The sequence below is a fragment of the Nannospalax galili genome, unplaced genomic scaffold (genome assembly GCF_000622305.1).
Source record: "Nannospalax galili isolate Female #2095 unplaced genomic scaffold, S.galili_v1.0 scaffold1716, whole genome shotgun sequence".
Taxonomy (NCBI): domain Eukaryota; kingdom Metazoa; phylum Chordata; class Mammalia; order Rodentia; family Spalacidae; genus Nannospalax; species Nannospalax galili.
In genome coordinates this window covers 15,709-22,157 of record NW_008337158.1, presented here as the reverse complement: position 1 = coordinate 22,157, position 6,449 = coordinate 15,709, and the positions used below count along the sequence as shown (strand labels likewise).

The window sequence follows — 6,449 nt, the reverse complement described above, 5'->3', positions numbered from 1 at the left end:
GTTTACAGTGCTGAGAAACTCCAGTGCCCATAAACGGGAACAGAACTTTTTAGTTATGTTTCCAAGACTGCTAATTAATCAGGGAAGCATAGCTTGTCAACTCAGACCACAGAAGCAGAGAGCAGGGAAACTCCCAGGATGGAAGCATTCTTTCTACAATGCTTAAGCCAAGGCAAGCTGCCACAGCCTAATGCAGCAATGGCTGTGCCCATAATAATAGTAGCTTCCAACATTTTCCCCTTTCTTATTTATTATAACCACAGAATATGACACATCCAGGGTGGAAGTACCATGTCTGTCTTAGGTTGCCTTCTGCAAGAGCAAAGCCTTACCCATCATCAGCACACAGCTTCTATCAGCTATGCCTTGTCTTAGGTTGGCTTTCTCCCAGAAGATCTTATCCGTCATTGACTACCGGCCTTAGGGGAGGGAGCACAAACTCATATCAAGCACAATAGCCTTGACAAGCCACAATAATTTTACCTAATAGTTGGTATCCTCTGACAAGCTTCAGGTAAAACTGAGTTGATCAGGCCTTAACAATTCCCCTTTCTTTATTAATTTTATCTAGATTTTCCTTTTGAAAATGTAGTGAAGACAAGAGAATCTCAGCACTACGTTTCCGAGCATCTTGGTTCAGGCATCAAAAGGTACATCGGCCTCCTATAAGCAATATGCAAAGAACAATTATCAAGGTTATTAAAGAAAATCCAGAACTATGTAATGTGCTTTGAATCCATCCATGAGGATTGAGACCAGAAAGAGAATTTGCTAAAGTAGTAGCTATCTGATCAAGAGAACTTGTAGAAGGTATTTCTTCTGAAAATGCCTCATATATTTCTTCCTGCAATTGCATCTCATTAAAAGTTACATTATCCATTTTGCCTTGAATATACAATTCTATATTTTCCCATTCATATACAGAACCATTATATTTATAAGGAGTAATACAAATCTGAGTAGAATTCCAATCACATGCATATTGTATAGTTTTGCTGGAAATCCAATAACTTCTTTCCAACCAATGAAGTCTCCCTTGTAGAGCCACAATTTCTTCTTGTAATTGTGAAATAATTTGAGCCTGATGTTTCCAAAGTTTATGAGAATCAACATGACAACGTTCAACAAAGTCTTGCATTTGAACAGATTTCTGAAGCGCCACACCAGCAGTAGTAGCCGTAGCAGCTAAAGTGATGAGTCCCAAAACAGTAGCGATAATCAAGCCAATCATACGTTTGATTCACCATAACAGTCTTTTGAAAAATCTCAGAATTAGTCCCTGAATAGGACTGCTTTCCCAAGAACAATGCATTTTCACAGGAATCCATAAAGAGTTTCATTGAATTAAAATCATGACTGATTCAAAAGATGGTTTAAAAGATATAGAATTATTAAGACAAGTATATAAATGACAATTTTGACAAGTTAAACTCATTTCTTATATAACCATGTGTCCTATCAATATCATTAGAGGGAAGATCACACAAGCTGTAACATCATAATTTTAACTTTAGAAAAATCATAAAATACTTTGTCATAAGTAGTAGCAGAAGTACCATCAAAAATTTCCACAGGCTTAAGAGCAGCTAACAATTTCCAAATATGTAGTTGAGGAGGATATACTCTATGTCCTATTCTCATTTGAGTTTGAGGATTAGCTATTCCTCCATCTACCCTAACTATAGGATTAGCAGTATTAAACTTATCTTTCATAGGAACAATATTTTTTATATTAAACTTTGAGGTAAACTCCTTATAATCCTTACATTCTTATAACCAACTTCCTAAAGGACCCTTATCAATCCAAGTATGATTCTGAGACCTATAAATCTTTCCTATCAATCCTTTACAATCTTGCCATATTAAAGACTGTCTTTCAAATATCTGACCGTAGGAAGAACTTTCACACTCAGATAGCTGGGGCAGCTGTGCCTCATATTCTGTCCAATTAGGACCTTTTTGTAATATTTAATTCTTCTATTTTTAACTTGCTTTTCATCTGGAGACAGAATAAATTCAAGATGGCTAATTCATGCACAAATTTGGGCCGCATGTATCTCTCTCTCTTTCTCTCTCTCTCTCTCTCTCTCTCTCTCTCTGTAATTTTTTGTTAAATATTTGAGATTTTTATACTGTACAATTTGATGATATTTAGGTCCCTGCACCTAACCTAAACTTCCCTATGGTCCCCTGCCCAATCTGATAGACTGTTTTATTTTATATATATAAAATAAAACATACAGAGTCTGATTTGTGTCCCCAGGTGTCCTTCAGTAGAGGTCCATGCACTGGAGTCTGGTTAACCTACCAAGTGTCCTATCCTTGTAAGAAAATATCTCTCCTTATTTGCTGGATTATGTGCATGGACAACTGCATATAATTTCCGATTCTGATCATACAGCTCCTCCTCTGGCTCTTACCACTTTTCAGCACCCTTTCCTGCAATGGTCCCTGTGCCCTGTATGAAGTTCACTGTGAGTATCTTGTCCAGATCCTAGCTTTGTATGGCAGAAGAAGCATTGCATTTATCATTCTATTGCCATCATAAAACACAGGAAACACCTTCCCCATTTACCGCGGTATGCTTATTCTACGAATCAGCCACCTTCATCTACTTAAAAACAAAATCTCATGTGTTTGAGGAGGCAAACTCATTTTTAAGCCATTTTGACAGAAATACTCAATCCCATGATATATGTTTATAGAAAAGCCATGTCGAAGACACACTGAGAAAACCCACAAATCAGTATTTGTGTAAGAGATGATAATACTGTAATTGTTGATTTATGAGTTCACTGTTTATAAACATTTTGCTTTTGTGATGTAACTTTATTCTCACGCAATTAGACACCAAATCTTAATCATTTCAGCCGTTGTTTAGTATAAGGCTCTGTCTCTCTTTGGATTATGAAATGGAAATTGAGATGTACAACTGAGAAGGAAAAAACTGTGCATACTATTTTAAATTATATTTTTATGTTTTTGTAACATTTTTAGAAACTTGCTCAAATTGTCTATTCAAAGTAATATATCCTTATATCTTGTAGATTCATCAATAAATAATCACCTCACATTATTAAACATCTGCAAACAGGGCCAAAGTCATGATGATTCAGCAGTTAAGAGCGCTAGCTGCTCTTGTAAAGGACCCAGGCTTAGTTTCCAGCATGCATAAAGGGCTAACACCATTCATCACTCCAGTTTCAGATGATCTGATGCTGTCTTCTGACTTCTTTGGACATTCCACCCACATACTGCACACACATTTTCAGGCAAAACATACATATAAAAATTTTTTTAGAAATTTTAAATCTGAAAACATAAGTATGTATGTAAAAATGCTTGAGATGAGTTATTAAAAACAATATGACAATGATGTGTGCTGAAAAACTATTCATGTAAGTAAAAATCAATTCTCATATTTAGGAATATTAGAAAAATATGATACATAAGTATAGCTGTTTTAAAATTTTCATGTGACGCATATATGCCAATGGGATAATTAATCATATCTAATAGCATCTGTGACTTTTATGGGTTTGCTTCAGGCACTAACTGTAGGTATAACACATAACTGTTTCAGCCAACAGAATATTAGCAAGTGTGAACGGGTCTTTGGTAATTACCTTCTCCAAGAGTGGAAAATTTTCACCATAGTGTATTGGTCAATGAGGAGGGCTTGTATCAAGATTTATGCAGGATCCAGAATGATAGTATTAAGCTTTTGTAAGAGAAAAATGAGGAAGAACCCAACAGAGGGATGCATTTGGAAGACCTTGTCAAGAAACTCCAATGGATTCATATGAGCATTGAAAATTGCCCTGTTCTGACTTTTTGCTAGTTCCCTGTCTAGAACTTGTAGAGCTAATTACTCTTGCCTTTACTTCTCCTTCACATCTCCTATTCATGATTCAAGGACTTTCTTTTCCCTTTACAGACAAGAGTTATGCAATGTGGGAGTCTTTTAGACAGACACACTGAAGGGGTACTCTAATTGCCTCACCCTGCGTCCCTGCTCAGCATGGAAGAAGGCAGAGTGGTCTGCATACTTATTCCCTATTGGCAATTTGGGTAACCTCTTCAGAGGATGGTGTGATAAGAATAGGAGGTAGGAATTGGCTAGGCAGTTAGGGTAAAAAGACCCCAAAGAAAAGTAGCTAGTTTCTTGGCTAAAAGCCAAAATGTCCTTGGGCCTGTTAGCAACATACTCTCTTCCAAAGGTCAAAAATGTCAAAAGTATTTAGGAGCTTGTATCTAATCCTTAAAATATTTTAGGGTTACCTCTTCTGAGGAGGGAATGTTGGAGGGGAGGGATTGGGCATGGATTTAAGCAAAACACCGTATATATATGTATGAAATTCTCAATAAAGTTTTTGTAAAAGTTAAAAAAAAAGAGAAAAAAGTGTTTAATCAGAATCCACTATCAAGGAGATAAAAGGACCAATCAAGCATATCTCGTCCTTCCCACAAGTAATCCCCCAAATCCCTTACAGTGATAACATTAGGCTTAGTTTTCCAAATGAGTCAGAAATAAATCACTCTGGACTTGTTGGTAAAGTTCATATTTTTGTAAATTTTCTTATAGTTCAGTTTGGAACATGCAGATATATTTCTTAAGGTGAAGCATAAGTTGTTGCATTAGGCCCCTCCTACCACCATGAAAGCACCGTACTCGGTAGGCCTATTTGGACTTGAGATGCAGCATATTTCTCACTTGGGCATGCAATTCTGATCCATATACGAATTGACTTTAAACAGCTGCTAGCTTCGAGGCAAGAAAGAAGAAATGTTCTAGGGTAATGCTCTGGTTTTTCTGCCACTTGGGCCATATGATTCAGCCATGCAAATGGTACATGATGCCTCAGTATGAGCAAATACAGGCTTTCCGAGAGCAGGACTTCATTAATCAAGGAGATATATGACCCAGGCTGTGGGGAAGTCATCAAATTTTTTTCCCTATCTAAGCTTGTCAGTGCACAATGAACTCATGAAAAATGTGGCCCTGGAGGCAGGGATGAGCTTTATATATGAACTCAGTAATATTGACTTCTAGTCACCAAGCTTAACCTGGATATAGCAGATTCTGAATGTGAAAGCTACTAGCACCAAAATCCAATACTAAGATATGGGTACAGCACCATGCCCAGGGTAACCAGTCAGCAATACACTGGCAGGTTACCTACATGTTATCACATTATTCCTTAACAGAAGAAATATTTATGTTGGGCATGAACTTTCATTTTATGCATAAGTTTCTTCCAAACTTACCATACTTGGTCATAGAAAACGCCTTAGCACCGTTGTGTACCATGCATCATTTTCCAATCAGGAATTTTATTGTGATGCAATAACACTTATACAGACTTGAAATATATGCTTTTAGAATTTTTTAAAAAATGACAAAATTTTAAAAAACTGTGTCAGCTTTTTACTCCACATCATGTAGCAACTTCATGGAAATGGTTCTTAGAAATTTAAAATGTGCTACCTTCTATTTGGAAAATTTAGGAAAAAAATAATGCAATTGATTATGAATACAGTTGAACTATACCCTGCAATAAAGAACAAGTAATCAAAAGTCTTAAGGGTAACATCACAATCTCAGGGGAAGATATTTATAAAGAACTAAAAACATAGGAAAAATAATAAATCTTACCTTAAACATAAAAATTGTTGTCTTTTCATTTTAATTTAAATATGTATGACTAAAGGAAATGTTTTAAAAATTGTTTTTTTGTGGGCTGATAATGTATGTAGATCTAATACATATTTAGACTGGGGAATGAGAGTAATAGTAAGTGGTTCCCATTACCACCTGGTTCATTTTCAAATATCAATGATATGCGAAACTTTTTAGATTCAATTTTAATTTTAATTTAAAAAATAGTTTAATTTAAAAATTTTGTACACAATTAAAATTAACAGACCAAATAGTATTCATGCTTCTAATGAAAGCAATGGTATCAGGACGTACTTACATTCAGTGTTTCTTTTAAAACACTTGTGGTACGACAGGAACATAAAACAAAAAAATGACCATGAGCATATTTACACTTTCACTGTAGATATCTTACTCAAGAGAATTAGCATTTATCAGAGTACAACTACGAGACCTAAATCTCACTTTGATAATAGAGAAAATTTTTCAAAGAAATATTTGGAGGTGAAGGAAACTTGACTACTTTTACCTATTCAGGAAAATGACTCAGATAACAGAATAGAATAATGCTGTTTTATAATCTCATGAAAGTAGAACATAATAATTATCTATTAAGATACAAAGAGAGGGAAAGTTTGAAGAAAGGAAAATATCATGAATGCAAAAATGAAGATTTATTGGTGACATCAATCTACAGCCTTCACATGATCATTCTCTTTCATTTATAAACTCTATTTACAACTTTACATTGGGGAAAACCTGTTTTTTAAAGTAGAGCATTGGCTAATGT

At 35.3% G+C, this 6,449-nt stretch overlaps 1 pseudogene; it reads right to left on the bottom strand.

Annotated features, from left to right (window-relative positions):
• LOC103733459 overlaps positions 1 to 5,311 on the bottom strand; it is a 22,705-nt pseudogene extending 17,394 nt beyond the window's left edge.
• Positions 5,312 to 6,449: the final 1,138 nt, after the last annotated feature.